The 18,694-nt window shown below is 49.6% G+C and overlaps 2 non-coding genes across 2 annotated transcripts; both read right to left on the reverse strand.

Annotated features, from left to right (window-relative positions):
• Positions 1 to 11,417: 11,417 nt before the first annotated feature.
• On the reverse strand, positions 11,418 to 11,490 carry TRNAK-CUU (transfer RNA lysine (anticodon CUU)). The gene has a single exon. It is a non-coding gene; the product is annotated as a tRNA-Lys (tRNA).
• A 3,857-nt stretch (positions 11,491 to 15,347) lies between these two features.
• On the reverse strand, positions 15,348 to 15,420 carry TRNAK-CUU (transfer RNA lysine (anticodon CUU)). Its single transcript has one exon. It is a non-coding gene; the product is annotated as a tRNA-Lys (tRNA).
• Between the last annotated feature and the right edge of the window lie 3,274 nt (positions 15,421 to 18,694).

Genomic DNA, 18,694 nt, shown 5'->3' on the forward strand with positions numbered 1-18,694 from the left:
ATAAAGTCCTAGCTTATGCCAGCCGCCAGCTTTCCGACGTTGAGCGCCGCCGCCACTCTTCAGAACTCGAGTGCCTCGCCGTTGTCTGGGCCGTCGAGAAGTTCCGTCCCTACTTGTACGGTCGTCACTTTACCATCGTCACGGACAATAGCGCTCTGACTTGGCTGCAGTCTGCCAAACACTTAAATGCCAAGATTGCACGCTGGTTCCTGCAACTTCAAGAGTATGATTTCACCATAGTGCATCGGCGCGGCTCTGCACATCAGGATGCCGATTTCCTTTATCGCCACCCTTGTTCCGTGACGGCTTTGACGGACCTCAGGACTGCGCAAGCGCAAGATCCCCCCGACGTTGCTGCCATAATCCACTCCCTTGGCACCGCCGTCGGCGCAGGTCTCCGCAAACTGCGCCGGGTCTATCAAATGAAGGATAACCTCTTGTGTCATGTGAAGTGGTTCCGTGGTCGACCACCCGTGTGGTTGCCAGTGGTGCCGGCAACACTGCGGTCGCAAATCTTGCGCGGCCTACACGACGCTCCCACGGCTGGTCACCTTGGTCGCAGCAAAACCTACGCACGAGTGTCGGAGCGCTTTTGGTGGCCTAATATGTCCATGCAGAGACGTCAAGGAACACGTGGCGTCCTGCCAGACGTGCCAGTTCAGGAAGTCATCCACACGAGTAACCAAGCCACCCCCGCAGGCGTTTTCGCCGCCGAGTTCACCTTTCGAACTGGTTGGACTGGATCATTTGGGCCCGTTCCCGAAGACACGCGCCGGCAACCGGTATATTCTGGTTGCGGTCGACTACTTCTCCAAGTGGGCCGAAGCACTGCCCGTTCCCGACACGTCGTCCGCTCATGCCGTCTTGTTTGTGGAACAACATCTTGTTCTTCGGCATGGTGTGCCACAACGCCTCATCATGGACCGCGGGAGCTGCTTTATGTCCCAAGAATTTGAGCGTGCCCTCCGCTCCTTCGGCATTGCGCATTCCACTACATCCGTCAATCATCCCCAGTGCAATGGCCTCGTGGAGCGTGTCAACCGCACCCTTACGGATATACTCGACTCCTACGTCGCTCCGTCCCACACAAACTGGGATCGTTTTGTTTCTACTGCAGCTTTTGCACTCAACACTGCGGCTCAAGAAACAACGCATGTCACGCCGTTCTCAGTCGTCTATGGCAGAACGCCCTCCATTCCTCTCGACGCGCAGTTGGGCCTTCGCCATCCTACTGCGTCACCGACTGACTGCGCCCAACGACTTCGTTCCGCCCGCCTCGACGCTCAGCGCAACCTTCTCAAGGCCCATGCCCGTGCGCAAGTGGCCAATGCTGCAGCACCACCACTTCCCTCCTTCCGTTCCGGTGACTTGGTCCTCGTTCGCCGCACCATGTCGGCGTGCCGTGCCGCGAAGCTCTTGCCCCGATACCGCGGCCCTTACCGTGTCGTTGCACGGCTCGGCCCCGTTACGTACCGCCTAGAAGACCTCCCCGAGCTTCGACCACGCGGTGTGCACCACATTTTTCTCGAACATGTCTCCGGCACCCACCGTGATCCCGACTTGGCTCCCACGTCCTCCCTAGTGCCGCCCTCCCGTACCAGCACCAGGCCTCCCTACCGGAATGCCGCCCCATAAGTGAAGCGCTGTGCCGTGAACGCAATCCCAAGTCCCGCGGTGTGCCCGTCCCGACTGGGCACATCGAAGCCACCCCATCGCCTACAGGACGACTACACGAGGGCACGCGCGGCGCTGCGCTTCCACGGGCTGACACGAAGCCGCAAACGCGAATACAAATGCCGTCGCCCGACTGTGCCGTAGGAACTGAACGTCGTACTAAGTTTGAGTTTAACGGCTTACTGGAACCACTTTCCGAAGGCGGGCAGCAGCCCTCGCAGTTTTCGTACGGCGAGGGGTCACCTACAAGCAGGCCCTGGATCTACCGGGACCGTTTGGTGTCAGACGACACTGTCATCACAACGTGACGATGCCTCCTGCGCACCAAGCTGCGCCGGTGCGAAGAACCTCAGCCCGGGCTCATCGGGACGAGTTCGATGCCGCCTGCAAAGCGAAGCACGCGCTAGGGGACACCAGCGGTGTCTTCCCCCTCTTATCTTCCCCCTCTTCCCCCCCCCCCCCCCCCCCGGTGGAAAGATGTAACGGCATACGACCTCCGCTAACCAAGAGCGCGCTGCGGTATGTAAATAAAGAAGAGGCACGGGGCGACCGCGAGGGGAGAGCGCGCGGCGCTAGCGCGAGAGGTATAGAGAACGAAAGAGAATCGCCGCGGCCGGTGGTGTCTGAGTCTGAGTCTCTGTGCGTTTCTCAATCGCGGGCCCGCCGTCCCGTAACAATATCAATACAAATGTTGCTTCTTCATGCTTTTTGACACTGTAATAATTTAACTGGTTATGAACTAATCTTTTCTTCTGATAAATAAATATTTGCGCAACTGTGCTTCTTGCCTTTTGACACATTAATAAACTGGTTGTGATCTAATCTTTTGTCTGGAGAAAAATTCTCTTGTTTTCTGTAGTACTTCGATTTTAACTTCATATAATGTCCTGTTCACAATGCTTCTGTTTTATGCACGTAATGTTTTATGCACGTAGAGTGGGCTTGGCGGCACCGGCGCGAACAGAATGAACAACCCAGGCAGCACAACAACATTAGCCGAACGTCGCGCAAGTGTTGGCAAAACTTGGCACGAACATCGGTCCTACACTGGCATTTGGGCCGAGCGCTACCACTTTACACATTGACCTTACTTTCATGCCAGTTTTGGGCCAACGCTCGGCCGATCAAGCGGCCAACGCAGTCTCGATGTTCGTTCTGCAGCATGGACCAGCAAAGGTCTCATACTGGCATCCAACTTTCAAACATTGGTAGCCAACTTTCAAACATTGGTAGCCAGCTTTCGGATAATGGTTTCCAGCTTTCGAATAATGGCATCCAGCTTTCGAACGCTGGCACATGCAATTAACCCACTCGCCAATGACCGGCACTGTGGATGGATGTACATACCATTCTACCTAGCAAATATTCATAAATGAGGTTGCGAAAGAATTCCAGAAAAAAGACCCGTTTATTGCTTTGAGTTACAAGAATCACGCTTCTAGCGCACACAGGATGGTTTGCGCTACCACCAGCCACCGTGGGGAGTAAAGAAAAGGGGCCCAAGAGCATGGTGGCAGAGGCTGTGGGAAAACAATTTATTTTCAAGTTTGGTGCGTGCCGATCAGGTTGGACAAAGCATCTCGGCAATCTGCTGCGGCACGGCTAAGGCATCCATAAAGCGCTCAACGGAGCTGTCCTCCAGTGAACTGATCAGTCATATCCAAAGTAATCGTTGCACTCCACTTGCAAGGGGACTGCTGGACTGCATTCAAAGAAATTCCTCGTCCAGTTCTTGCACGATGGCCTCACGAAGCGCCAAGCCTGCAAAGAGATGCATGATGTCATGGTAAGTTGAATTATGGCCATCACAGAACAAAAACAAAAATGATTAAATAACACCGAATTTTGTGAAACATAGTCATCGTGAAGACACTAGCAACATATTTTACAGGATAATTTTTAATTTATTCTTAAGAACCAGCACCACATTAGTTGCACAAAGTGGAATTTAATTTACTAAACTTCCCTTATACCAAATGGTTTAATTTAGTTTAATGCGTCGTGTCGCACTCCCAGTAAATATATTCAATGCGAGATAAGCAAATTAATGTGATATTGAAAACAGATTAATGTATTATTTTGTTTTAATATAACTGGTATCTCTAAATTGCGAGGTAATTTTTTATTCCAGTAAACATGCACAGGTTGTAGCGTCTCTTCCACATGGACGTCAAAACAACATTTTTGATTAGTTTTATTTAATGGGGTTAAAAATGCGGCTTGCGATTTTTGACGAAATACGCTGAACGCAAGGAACTCAGGGCACCTTTGTTTTACCTTAGTTGCTTCGCATGCATGCTATAGTTGGATTCGAAACTGCAACTTGAAAACCACACAAAAATACTAGTCTTATAGTCCAGAGTAATGCCCTTTTTCATTGCGAGAGAACTTGGGCAAAAGCTTTAACCAGTAATTGCGGATTTTCTATGGAGACTGCAAGAGTAGAAGGCAAAAAGAAACACTACGGAAGTATTACACATATCCTTGCCAACTAGTCTGCAGTGGAAAATTAATTAAGCGGTTCTGATTTCCGTCGTGCATAAGCGATAAAGGACATATTCCCGAATGCATCCTATCTCAAGTCATATGAGTTCAAACCCGCTGTTAGCCATAGTAGTGAATCTTTAGTGAGTTCATCTCACCAAAGACGAAAAATTAAATTGTCACCATTCGGCCACAATTCCACTGCGCACGACGTCAAGCAAGCCATTTCGCAATGAGAGTGGGTACACAGAAGTCGTCCTCGTGCTTTTTGGCTCGCTCTCTTCTCCTGCCTAAAAAATAAAGGCGCATGTAGTCAAAGCAACATTTACTACAAAAACCACTTTAACTTCCAGACGTATATCAAGGTAAAAGAGTTTTAGTACTTACAAAAGATCTTGCAGGCGGTACGAACAGCATCGGAGCTCTCCTAATATATGAGTGTGGCTTTTGGCGTGCACAGACTGAACGGTGCTAGCTCGAGTGTGCATGCATTTTCGTCGCGTTGGTTGTGCACGTGGTTGAGCTCCGCCGTGCAGTCAAGAATGTCTTATTGTGATGAGTCGCGCGGTTCCAAGACGAGCAGTGGAGACGATGGTGTGTGTGTGGGGGGGGGGGGGGGGGGGGTTGGCTGGAGGGGAGAGCGTAATTTTCCTTTACACAGGTTTTGTGGTTCCGAGAAAAGTCCTCGAGCTGAAAGGTGGAGACAGGGAGGTGGAGGAACAGCGAAGCGCGTAGCTGCGTGCGAGGGAAAACAGGTTTGAGAAAGTGACAACCAAAAAGAAAAAATAGCGCTTCGCGGGGTGGGGGGGTTAGCCCGCTCCCTGGAAAAGGGCACGGCCGGGAGAACAGGTGGGGAGATATTGGACTTGAAGACTTGAAAGAGAGAGGGAAAGAGGCCAAAACACGTGAAAAGGGTTTGGAATTTCTGGAGAATGAGTCGCATGGCCACAGGCAGTACAGAAAGCAATATCTACAAGAGAGAAGTGGATGGGAGACACGGAAGCGTCAAAGTATTGCTACAAAGCTGCAGCAAAAGCCTGAAAATTTTGAAGTGAAAAACTTGGAGCTTCAAGATGCATTTCGCCAAAACGACTTGAGACACTCGCGTATTTTGTGGGGCCGTATGATGTGGCTTCTGTTAGTTCAAGATAGCTTAAAATGTTACCACATAACAAAAATATAGAGCAAAAAAAATATCCAAGCAGAATGCGCGCTGTTTCATAGTTTCATGTACCGTACATGCGCCAAACAAGCTAGGTTAACATGCGTCTAACGCCAGTTGTCAGTCCATTTATTCAGTGGTCGTCGAAGAATTCTCAAATTGTTTGTTGGGGTGGAAGTTTCGCGCAAAAAAAGCAAAAACAAACAAAGGCATGTTGAATTTGGTTCGCAACTACTTTCGATGGTTTTCATCAATAAATTGATGTTCGAAAGAAAAAAAAACCTGCGAGTAAATATGCAAAGACGTGAGCAAGAGCTATATAGCCCCCAATGCAAATTACGCAACAGAAGAATAAAATGGTCAAAAACAACAATTTCCAACACAACGATTTGCAGAAGAGGAAGGAAATAGCAAATCAGAAAACACGGGAAAGGCGCGATCACAGGGCAAGGCGTAGGGAAGCGTAGGAATCGCTTAGCACGTGCCCGCGTACGTTTATGAAGCACCCGCCTAATATTTGACGAGCGCAACGCATAATTCGAAATTACGAGGCGACTGCTTCGTTTCTGGACGTTGCCAAACTTGAGCACAATTTCGGTTTAGCGAATGCACTTGCGCTAATCTATTACGTTTGTATCGCGATCTCCATGAAGCAGACACCAGCTGCGCACTGCGGCAGTGAATTCCTAGAGCGAATAAAAAAAAGGCGATTTTTTTATTCCAAAAATTTAATCAAATGAAACTTATTTGATTTTTGTTGAAGGCACCTGTTGACAATTTTTGTTGAAGGCGTGTCGGGTGTAATCAGAACGTTAATTCTGATCAACAGGACTTCGATCGCAATTCTCCTAAGCGTATTATTGCTGCTCACTGCGCAACCAGAGTGCAGCTTTTCCAACGGAATCATGGGTAGCTTTGCTCACAAACTGCAAAAGTGTTCGGTTAAAATATAATAATAAATAAAACCAAATCTTTGAACTCGCATGTTTTAGCGCGTTCGAAAATTATGAACTGCCGATATGGTACTCGTCAATAAAAATAATTTTGAACCCTTTTAATGGATGACACAATGTTTACCAACGTTTGCCAGTATACTTTGAACACTGGATAAGCGGTGGCAATCCTAGGCCAATATAGCCAGCTCCCGAAAATGGCATAGCCAATTCTGGCAAAGAGTGGAACAACACTGGCTAACATGGCCCATGATAGCCAGGATTCGATGATGGCACAGCCAGCAATGGCAAACAGTGGGGCAATCCTGGCTAACCTGGCCCATGATAGCCAGGATCTAATTATGGCTCAGCCAATACTGGTAAAGCGTTGGACAACCAGGGCCATTGTTGGATGTGCTAAGGAGTGGCACAACCAATATCGGATGCTCACTGGCAACTCTGGGCCTAGTTAGGGCCACGCTTTGCCAGTGGATTTCCAATATTGGCCCGCTGCCGTGTGCTACCTGGGAATTCACTTCTCGCCCTTCTCCAGGTGGTGGCCTATTCTGCACAAGTTCTACCGGAACATGGCCTCGTCAACGTATCTACGTGGAATACGGCTTTCCTTTGCGCCGCACAAGAAACAGGAGCGGCTGCAACAAGCTTTGACGAATGGCAATGGACCGGCAACCGCTGCGTCGGCACAGCACCAGGAGCATCGACATTATCGGCGGAGGCGTTTTCCTTGAACCTGCCTGCCCATGGATTCCTCCATGTGCCTGCCCCTGATTTCGGCAGTGGGCTTGGCGGCACCGGCGCGAACAGAATGAACAATTCACTTCTCACCCTTCTCCAGGTTAGTGAAAAACGTTATTACAGCAGTATTAGGGACGATTGTCCTAATTTGCTAGTGCTGACAAGCCCACATGTCCCCTTGTCTATTGCTGTTGAGTGTTGCGATGTCATTTCTGGCATTCTGCTGTGTTGTGGCGATATTGAAACGAACCCGGAGCCCGACACGGCGGCTTTGTTGCAAACTATTCTTGATGGTCAAAACGAAATCAAGGCGGATATATCAGAAATGAAGCAAAAGTTGTCTAACATGGAAACGGTGGTATCTCATGTGACCGAATTGGCTAAAAGGCTTGAGGAGTCTGAGAAAGAACTTTCTAGTTTGCGTGCAAGCATGGATAACATGTTGAGAAAGATCGACGACCTCGAGAATCGTTCTCGTCGAAACAATGTTGTCATTCACGGTATTCGTGAGGTTCCAGATGAAACGTACGAACAGCTAAAAACCGGTGTAGTAAGCGGTGTTCTTCATGAAAAACTGGGCGTTTCCGTGGCGAGCACCGAACGTATTCATAGGATAGGACGACCAAGCACAGAGCGTCCCAGGCCTGTAATTGTGCGTTTTGGCAACTACAATGAAAAGGTAAAAGTACTAAAAAATACCATGAAGTTGAAGGATACAAATTTTTCCGTTCACGAAGATTTCTCAAGTATCGTCAGGAACAGAAGGCAAAACCTTTGGAAGAGTGCTGCAGATAGCCGAAAGAACGGACAAAAAGTGGCTTTAATTTTTGACAAGCTGAAAATAGATGGTGTCATGTATGCTTGGAATGACGTTACAAGCGAACTTTATCAGGTTTATCAGCCGCTATCAAATGCTTCCACGTCTGCCCGAGAGAGTGCTTCTACGCCTACCCGGGGGAGTGCTTCCCCATCTGTTCAAGACTGACAGACAAGCGGAAATGAATTTCATATACTAAACATAAATGCACGCAGTCTTGTTAATAAGGTAGAGGAGCTGGAGCACGTTTTATTAGAACACCAACCTGATGTCGCAGTTGTCACGGAGACTTGGCTTCACCCTGACATCTTGGATACGGAGATATGCCTCCCCGGGTATGGCGTTATCAGATTTGACCGCAGCAGCCGAGGGGGAGGCGTAGCTATTTTCATTGACAATACGATAAAGCACACGGTTATTTCAGGCCCTCATAACATCGAATCCGCTTTTTGCCGAGTCTACCGTGGAAGACATGAAATTTTAATTGGCGCTGTGTATCGTCCTCCGGGCGCAACTTCAGCCGTCATTGATGCATTGAACGACTTTCTACACCATTTGCGAATTCAAAACAAAAACGCGATAATCGCGGGGGATTTTAACGTTGCGGATGTGAAATGGGATGAAATGATGCCGGGGCAACGTGAACGAGAGGCAGCGCTCGGTCTTCTAGATTTGTGCTTTTCTCATGGGCTTCAGCAGGTAGTACGGGAGTACACAAGAGTACAGGGTAACAGCAAATCAGTTTTAGACCTTCTTTTTCTAACTCAAGGTCTTTTGTCACAGCCCGTCGAGGTAGAAGTGTTACCTGGTCTTTCCGATCATTGTTTAGTTAGTATGAAATTGTCATTTGCTTCTTTTCGAAAGAAGACGATTGAAGTGTCATCTTATAGAGATTTTAACAGGGCAGACGACACCGCCGTACTTGACGAGCTAGATTACTGCTTTGGCCCGTTTGAAGAACTAAGCTGTAACGAATCAGTGACTGTTAATGAACTATGGTTAGAATTCAAATCTTTAGTCCATAGGTGCATAACTCGTCATGTGCCACTGGTCACAAAAAAGAAACGTGCGTGCAGTCCGTGGATAACAAGGAACATTATGCAACTAAAAAGAAAAATCGGCAGGCGTAGGAAAAAGTACCGACGCACACTCGATCCGGCTGCGTTGAGTGACGTGCTAGCTCTAAGTAATAATATGAGGTCACACACAAAAAAATCTAAATTTAAGTTTTATAACGTTACATTGGAAAAATTTCTACGAGAATCACCTCAAAAGTTTTGGAGACACTTGGCAGTACCAAAGAAAAAAGTCGCGGGGATAAGCTCAGAGAGCGGACCTATAAGTGATAAGACTGAAATGTGCGATCTTTTCAATACATACTTCGCAAGTGTTTTCAGTGAAGACGATAACAAGCCAGCGGATACTAGGTTCGCTGCTGAAACACGCGCAATTGACGACGTAAGCTTATCGATAGAAGGCGTACTGAATTTATTGTTGACCCTAAAAACATCAAAATCAATGGGCCCTGATGATATTCCTAATCTGTTTTTGAAGCGATACGCAGAATGGTCAGCTAGATACCTCATTCTAGTGTTTAGGAGGTCACTATCAACAAGCACGGTTCCCGATGATTGGAAAACTAGCAAAATAGTTCCTATTCTCAAGACTGGAGATTCAAAAACGGTCAGTAATTATCGTCCCATCGCACTAACGTCAACCTGTTGTAAGCTTCTAGAGCACATTGTCTCAAAGCACATTCGACAATACTTAACAGATATTGAATTCTTGAGTAAGTGTCAGCATGGTTTTCGACAGGGCATGTCGACGGTTACACAATTAATAGAAACTGCACGATTTTAGTGAAATCATTGACCAGAAAGGGCAAATTGACATAATATTCCTAGACTTTAGGAAAGCCTTCGATCAGGTAAATCATAGAAAACTTCTAAGCAAATTTCAATCAGTACTCAAAAACTCAAATATAGTTCGTTGGCTGGAAAGTTTTCTTGTGGGCCGCAGGCAATTTGTAAGTATTGACGGGAGCGCATCCCAAGTGTGTGACGTGACATCGGGAGTACCACAAGGCTCGGTACTCGGACCGTTATTGTTTCTTGTTTACATAAACGACCTCATTGAAGATTCAGAAATCAAGGCCAGATTATTTGCAGACGATTGCATTCTTTATACTAATGTTAATTCAGTTGAAGATCAAGTTAAGCTTAATGGTTACCTGCTCAACATTAGCGAATGGTGTAGAAAGTGGCAAATGTCTTTAAACCCCAGTAAAACAGTATGTATGACAATCACACACAAACATCAGCCACTCGAATTTGACTACTCATTACAAGAAAACAAACTTAATCGAGTAACAGAATATACATACCTGGGAGTGACAATCACTTCAGACCTGCGTTGGAACACTCACGTACATAACATTGTTGCTAAAGCAAATAAAAGATTAGGATTCATTAGGCGGTCACTTAAGCATGCTACACAGGAGACTAAACTTACGGCTTATAAGATGCTCGTACGCCCGATAATGGAATATGCGTGTGAGGTGTGGGATCCTTACACTCAAACACCTGCAGCTGAACTGGAGCGAGTGCAGCGACGTGCACTTCGCTTTATCTATTCTCTCTTCCGAAGACAAGATCAGGTAACCCCTCTTTACACTTTAGCGAACTTGCGCCCTCTTCAATGTCGCCGGAAACAAAAGAGACTCATTCTTTTCTATAAGATTATGAACAACATGGTACATATCGATAAGCAGCAATACATAAGCCAAACTACTTCACGTATCACTCGGGGTAAACACTGCAGACACGTAAAAGAACAAAAGTTTTCTAAGCACTGCTACAAGCATTCCTTCTTCCTGTCCACAGCGAGAGAATGGAACAGACTGCCAGAGAATGTGGTGCTCGCATCGGGTGTGGATGTGTTCTCTGCTGGAGTTCGTGATTAGTTGGTATAGTGCCTGATATAATGCGCCTTGCATTTGTGTTGGACATGGTGTTTTCCCATTGTTTTCTGTTTCGTTGCAGCGATATTTTTGCGCATTTTTATTTGTTGCTTAGAGGTCAATTCCATTTTTTGATATGTTAAAACTTGGCACCGACTGGATGGTGCTGGTGTTTTGTTTGTCATGTTCCGCCTTTCTAATCTGTACCTTGTATCACTCCTATCTTGGTCCTGACCGGACCGATAGTATCTCTAATAAATAAATAAATAAAAATAAATGAAAGGTGCAATGTATTTTTTTCAGCGGCTTTTGTAGCATAGAGAGTGCAATGTTTCTCGCCAGGAGGCGAGGCCTTGTCAGGCGTAGATGAAACGCCTTTTGTCTCGTCTTCGTTGGTAGAATATTTCTCTTTTAAACTTTCTTGCTCATGATACAAGAAATAAATTTGAATTGCTGTAACAGGTAACAAAAACGCACAAAATCAAAATGTCACCCTTTCTAAAGAAACTTGGGAGTTGGTAAGCAGTTAGATTATGCAGCTAGCACCGCTGTCAGCAACAGCCAAGTATATTACATGACAGGGCTTTAAAAAATCAACAAAGTGCAGAAATGAGAAGCACAAAAAAAACGCCACGCCCAACGTGGGGCTCGAACCCACGACCCTGAGATTAAGAGTCACATGCTCTACCGACTGAGCTAGCCGGGCGACGAGCGAGGCGGCAGAGTAGCATCAGTTGCCTGCACGGTCAGGCGGCAATTCTTTTGGAGCTTTGCCAAGGTGTGGCAGAGTTCATTGGCCGATGTTTTACCGGCGCTACAGAGCGTACCAAGAGCGTACGCGACGCGACCAAAGAAATTGAAACGGATGCTGCGATTGATAAAGTAGACAGCCGGCTAGCGCATCTCATCGTAGCCAAGCAGTCAATACTCAGTCGCTGGAAGAACCAACGGCTCAACCGCAGACTCAGAAAGAAGGTGGCGGAGGTCAACCGAGCGATCGAGGAGCACTGCCGCGCTCTATGCACGCAACAGTGGATCGAGATCTGCAACGCGGCAGACGGGCAGATGCATAGCGGGAAGACGTGGAACCTGCTGCGGCACCTGCTCGACGAAATCAAGACCAAGTCGCACCAAAGGGACAGACTCGCCAAGCTCATACACCGGGCTGTCTCGGTACAGGGCGCCGATGCAGTCACCAGGCGCATCAATGACAAATACCTGCCCACTACGCCCACCGAACAACACGCGCCGTACGGCGGCCTACCCAACGCGAAGCTCGATCGTGACATCGACGTCGAGGAGGTCCGCGCGGCCCTGCACGCCCTCAACAGCCGGTCGGCAGCTGGCCCGGACCTCGTCACGAACAAGGCGCTCAAGAACCTCGACGACGGCTTGATTGAGAACCTCGCAAAATACTTGAACAGGTGCTGGAGAGTGGCCTCGCTACCAAAGCAGTGGAAGACAGCCAAGACTATCCTGATACCCAAGCCGGGGAAGCCACCGGACACGGACAACCTTCGGCCCATCTCGCTCACGTCCTGCATGGGCAAGGTGCTGGAGCACGTCCTGCTCAACAGGTGGCAAGACTACCTGGAACGAGAAGGGCTGTATCCGGCCACGGTGATCGGCTTTAGACAGCACCTCAGCACGCAGGACGCGATGCTGCAGCTCAAATACCAAATAATAGACAATGGCGGCAGCGCCCGCGACAAGGCAATCCTGGGTCTCGACCTAAAGAGTGCCTTTGATAATGTGAAACACTCGGCGATTCTGTCCCAAGTCTCTAAGCTCAACATGGGCGAAAGATCCTACAACTACATCAAGGACTTCCTCACGGACAGGACCGCCCAGCTACGAGCAGGCGACCTACAAACGCAAGAGAAGAAGCTCGGGAGCACCGGCACACCGCAGGGATCGGTCATTTCGCCGATGCTGTTCAAACTGGTAATGATCGGAGTGGCCGAGAAGCTCGCGGACATCGAAGACGTCAGGCACACCATCTACGCGGACGATATCACACTGTGGGTGACCGGCGGCAGCGACGCCCACATCGAGGGCGTTCTGCAAGCCGCCGTCGACGCGATAGAAGACCACCTGGAAGGCACCGGCTTGAGATGTTCGCCGAGCAAATCGGAGCTCCTCATACTCCCACCTACCAACAATGGCAGATGCAAGACCAGACAACGCGAATGCGAAAAAATCAGAATCGTAACCAAATCCGGCAACGTGATCCCCGAGGTCAGCAAAATCAGGATCCTAGGCATGGTCATCGAAAAGCATGGAAGAAACGGCGAAACCATCGCCCGTCTCACGGCAAAAGCGGCCAACGCTATGCGACTCCTCAAGAGTCACTTCCCGGAAGGCTGGCATGAGAGAGGAGAACCTAATCAGGCTCGTCCAATCCTTCATCATCAGCCACGTCGCGTACGTTGCAGCCTACCATAGATGGCTGCAACACGAACGCAACAAAATTAATGTAATCATCAGGAGAGCGTACAAGGCGGCGCTGGGCCTGTTCGAGTCCACGAGCACGACCCGCCTCTTACAACTCGGGATCCACAACACGCTCGAAGAAATAGCCGAAGCGCAACGGACCTCTCAACTGGAGCGGCTGTCCACGACCAAAGCCGGGAGGAAGATACTGGACGACCTGGGAATAGGACACTCGAACGACGCGGAGACGAAGCTCCCCGTCCCCGAAGAGGTCCGACGCCAGACCAGAATCGACCCCATACCCAAGAACATGAACCCCGAGTATAACAAGGAAAGAAGAGCGGCGAGGGCCAAGGCTCTCATCGACCTGCACGCCAACGATGAGCACGCGCGGTACGTGGACGCGGCCGAATACCAACGGAACGCCTTCGCAGCGGTCGTCATAGAGGCGTCGACCGGCGCCACGAGGACGGCAGCGAGCGTGAGAGGCGCCGGAGCGGAACAAGCGGAGGAGGTGGCCATCGCCCTGGCCATCGCCGACGCAGACTGCTACACGGTGCTGAGTGACTCGAGACAGGCGGTGCGAAACTTCGCCAAAGGCCAAGTCTGCAGGGAGGCCGAGCGCGTACTACGAGCGACTAAACTGCAAGACAGAAGAGTAAGAATCAAGTGGTTTCCGGCGCACGCGGGCGACGCGTCGGAACGCAGCGCGAACCACAATGAGACGGCACACGCAGCGGCGCGAGCGCTAAACAACCGCGCCCCGGCAACACACCGTCCGACGTGGTTCGGAGCCAAGGACCGCATGACCGACTACAGCGAAATCACGAAGGCCTACCGCCTGGCTCGCAGGACTCTCCCACCCCCGCACCCGAGGCTGAGTCGAGCGGAGGCGGTACTACTGAGACAGCTCCAGACCGGATCGCTACCGAGCCCGGGACTGATGCATCGCATGTACCCCGAGACCTACCCGACCGATACGTGTAGAATCTGCCGGAAGAAGCCGGCAGATCACACGCACATCTTGTGGGACTGCATCAGAAATCCAAAGGAAGCAAGATCAGGAACAATCCCGCCGCGGCTGGAGGCAGCAGCGAAGAGCAACGACCATGACCAACAGCTATGGGCCGTCCAGCAGGTCCTCGGGGCGCTCGAAAGGCAGGGACCCAGCGAGCCGGCAACGGCGAGCGCAGACCCGCGCCGAGTAACGGCAGCCTCGTAGACGACGTAGGCCCTCGTCGGGGCGTTCGAGCGCCCAACTGCAGGCACAAATAAAGTTTACTCCAATCCAATCCCCCTCTTCCCCCCGGTGGAAAGATGTAACGGCATACGACCTCCGCTAACCAAGAGCGCGCTGCGGTATATAAATGAAGAAGAGGCGCGGGGCGACCGCGAGGGGAGAGCGCGCGGCGCTAGCGCGAGAGGTAGAGAACGAGAGAATCGCCGCGGCCGGTGGTGTCTGAGTCTCGTGTGTCTGAGTCTCTGTGCCTTTCTCTGCGCGGGTCCGCCGTCCCGTAACAATATCAATACAAATGTTGCTTCTTCATGCTTTTTGACACTGTAATAATTTAACTGGTTATGAACTAATCTTTTCTTCTGATAAATAAATATTTGCGCAACTGTGCTTCTTGCCTTTTGACACATTAATAATTAACTGGTTGTGATCTAATCTTTTGTCTGGAGAAAAATTCTCTTGTTTTCTGTAGTACTTGCGATTTTAACTTCATATAATGTCCTGTTCACAATGCTTCTGTTTTATGCACGTAATGAAAGGTGCAATGTATTTTTTTCAGCGGCTTTTGTAGCATAGAGAGTGCAATGTTTCTCGCCAGGAGGCGAGGCCTTGTCAGGCGTAGATGAAACGCCTTTTGTCTCGTCTTCGTTGGTAGAATATTTCTCTTTTAAACTTTCTTGCTCATGATACAAGAAATAAATTTGAATTGCTGTAACAGGTCACAAAAACGCACAAAATCAAAATGTCACCCTTGCTAAAGAAACTTGGGAGTTGGTAAGCAGTTAGATTATGCAGCTAGCACCGCTGTCAGCAACGGCCAATTATATTACATGACAGGGCTTTAAAAAATCAACAAAGAAAGTGCAGAAATGAGAAGCACAAAAAAAAGAACGCCACGCCCAACGTGGGGCTCGAACCCACGACCCTGAGATTAAGAGTCTCATGCTCTACCGACTGAGCTAGCCGGGCGACGAGCGAGGCGGCAGAGTAGCATCAGTTGCCTGCACGGTCAGGCGGCAATTCTTTTGGAGCTTTGCCAAGGTGTGGCAGAGTTCATTGGCCGATGTTTTACCGCCGCTACAGAGCAGCGCTACCGCTGTAACCTCGCCGAGGAAATGCGTGCAGCACCTGAAGCTGTGCCAGCCGAAACCAGAAACGCAGATACGGAACAAGGGAGAACGAAAGCAAATAAATCTTCTTGGTGGCTTGATGAGGCAACTAACCTGGCTCTCGCGGGCAGTACGACGTCTCGTGCACACTTGGCGCTGATTTAGATTAGGATCGTGGGCGTTCTGCCTCGACTAAGAAACGAGCTGCGCAACCGCGTCCACCCTGTATGATGACCGCAGGGGGAAGTCCCTACATCCTCTACAACTACAACTACGTCCTCAGAACGTCCTGCGGATTAATGTTAAGCATGAAATGCTTTTAGCTCCCGCTGTCGGCAGTGTGGTGACGTCACGCCCAGACCGAGAGCCAACATCCGGGCACTGAATTCCACTCATCCGGGCACCGTGCGAGATTTAACGAGACTCTAAGCCCTCCCAGACAACACCAAACGTCCTGAGGACGTCCTCAAATGGTCAAAACGTCCTCATCCCGAACAGGACATTCTGAGTACTTTTTGAGTGCCTCACGGCCAGATGTCCACATGAGGATGTCCGCCGAACTCGCGCCAGCACCCAGGGAATATTCGGCCATACTACAAAACTATAGAGGCAGAAGAATGCGATATCCCCCACCGCAGAAATCTCTTAGCAGAGAGGAAGCTGTCACTTGGAGACAATTACAAACAGGCTCTTTCCCAAATCTACATATACTAAGCAAAATGCACCCTACGATATACACGGACAACTGTCCCTGGTGCGACGAAAAACCTACTCTATACCACATCACATGGGCCTGCCAAAGCATACACGTGGTCCCCAAAATACAAAACCCGAGTGCGGAGCAGTGGGAGACTCTGCTGTCCAGCGACCGCTGTGAAGACCAACAAGGTCTGGTGCAGCGAGCTCAACGGGCGGCAGTGGCCAGCGGAGCCCTGGACTGAGGGCAACCGACCACTGATTAGAGGCGGACGACTTCGACAGAGAAGGCTCCTGGGGGTAGAACCAAGACGTCTCTGAAGATGCCCCCAAACCGCAGGAAAAACCATTAGTGTAAATAAAGTTTTCCCTTCCTCAGTTTGTACTTCGCGGGACGACTCCAGAACGAAAATTTCTCAAATGTCCTACAAACGTCTTATCGCAGGACAATAATGCGGCGCTGAACTGAGATAAACCTGCTTTATCTCTTGCACTCGGCTTTCATTCCATAAAAACTGCAGGTTTATTAAAAGATACTTGTGTACAATAGAGATGTCATGTAGTAAACCATTGTGACTGAAAATATTATGTGCCTTCAGGAGATATCTTAAGATATTTTGGTTTTCATACCTGGTCTTATGTACTGTGGGCTTCTGATGGGGTTGGGCTGTTCAGATTTTCGGGCGATTTGTTGGATTGGCTTCTCCACTGAGGTGGCAGAATTCAACTCCTGAGAGAGTTATATATGGATCGCTGTATGAAAATATTGCATGCTGAATAATTCCTGTAACTGCCAACAAATATGGGGAACGAACCAGTCACTTGTTGAGTATGCGAAACATTTGCAAAATTTGTTTGCTAGAATCCAAGACAAAAGAAGCACAAAAAGCTGTTTCACAACCCCTGTGCACACTGCCTACAATAATTAAGCAAACAGTGACCCACATTCTCTGGGCTACATCGTCATCTGATGTCCTGAAAAGAGACTGAGAAGGTCCTCCAGAGGAAATCTAAGGATGTCCTGAGGACGTACTGAGGCCGGACAACAGGACTAAATGAGGACCTTTTGAGGATTAGAAGAGGACGTCCTCAGGACAACACACTGTCCACAAAAATTAATCCACAGGACGTCCTGAAGATGTAGTTGTGTTGTCTGGGCTCGTACAGGACCGGCATACAAGCGCCAGTATATAGCTTTGCGCCGAACGGGTGGTGGCGTTCCTCCCTGTGCGGGTGTCCACCGAGATGACAGAGAATTACTGCGCCATTTCCTTTCCTCAAAAAGCGTTGCGTTCAAAGGGCAAGGCATCGCGCCGAACGGGTGGTGGCGTTCGATCCTCCCTTTCTTTACAGTGCGGTTCGGGTGCCCACTGAGATGACAGAGAATTAGTGCGCCATTTCCTTTCCTCAAAAAGCCTTGCGTTCAAAGGGCAAGGTGAAAAACATTTATGGGCAATTAAATATTTTACAGAAAGGTGATTGGGGTAGGACCCTATTGGCCCTTTCCCCTCACAGTACTGGGTGGAGCCCCTATTCCGGGGCCCCATTTGCAAGCAACGCCGCCCGCGTCCGTTGAACCAAGGCCTTTTGGCTCTTTAGATCTTGACAGCCGATCAGGGCCGCCTCCCAGTCCTCTCTGGTGGGGTTGGGGTTGGGGGGGATAGATGGGTTAGATTGACACGCCCAAACCATGTGGAAGGTGTCAGACACCTCCCCACAGAACTGGCACGTGCCATCAAAGGATGTATTGAAATGTAAGCACCGCCGGGCACAGTACAGTGTTAGTGAGAATTTTGATGAGGAGGCGCTCGTCAGCGCGATCCAGACCCTTACAAGGGGCCGGGTAGCGCCGGTGCTCCTCCTTGTAGTAATCGGTGATTTGTTTGAATGTAATGGCCAGATTGTCTGATTGGGAGTACCCTTCCAAGGACAGGGAGATAGCCCGGGGAGAGAGTGCGCGGGCGGCCTGATCGGCCTGTTCGTTTCCCTGGAGCCCCTGGTGACCGGGGGCCCAAATCAGGTTGCGTGGAGTTGGATCTTCAGATCGACAGCTATATTCCAGTATGCGCCAGGCAAGCGGGGGAGCCCAGCCCAACTCGTAGTTCCGACAGGCCCCTCGCGAGTCGGTGATGATGTATTTTGACTTGGTATTCGTGAGAGCCAGAGCAATGGCAATCTCCTCCGCGTGTGTTGCGCTGTAGGCTTTGAAAGTGAGCCCGTTAACTGTGTTTGTGTTGTGTACGACTGCGGCCGTGGATGGATGGAAACAACTTTATTACACACAAAAAAAAATCTTCCAGGGTGGTCCCCTACTGGTCCAGGAGTCCACGGGCTTGCGCTTCACGTAAAGCCCGATCCACTAGCCATTTCTGGCCGGCGGGCTGAGCGGTCCGTAAAGCAGCCTCCCAGGAAGAATGAGTGGGATTGGGGATGGGGGA

The sequence above is a fragment of the Amblyomma mixtum genome, chromosome 10 (genome assembly GCF_055824585.1).
Source record: "Amblyomma mixtum isolate Tamu chromosome 10, ASM5582458v1, whole genome shotgun sequence".
NCBI classification, from domain to species: domain Eukaryota; kingdom Metazoa; phylum Arthropoda; class Arachnida; order Ixodida; family Ixodidae; genus Amblyomma; species Amblyomma mixtum.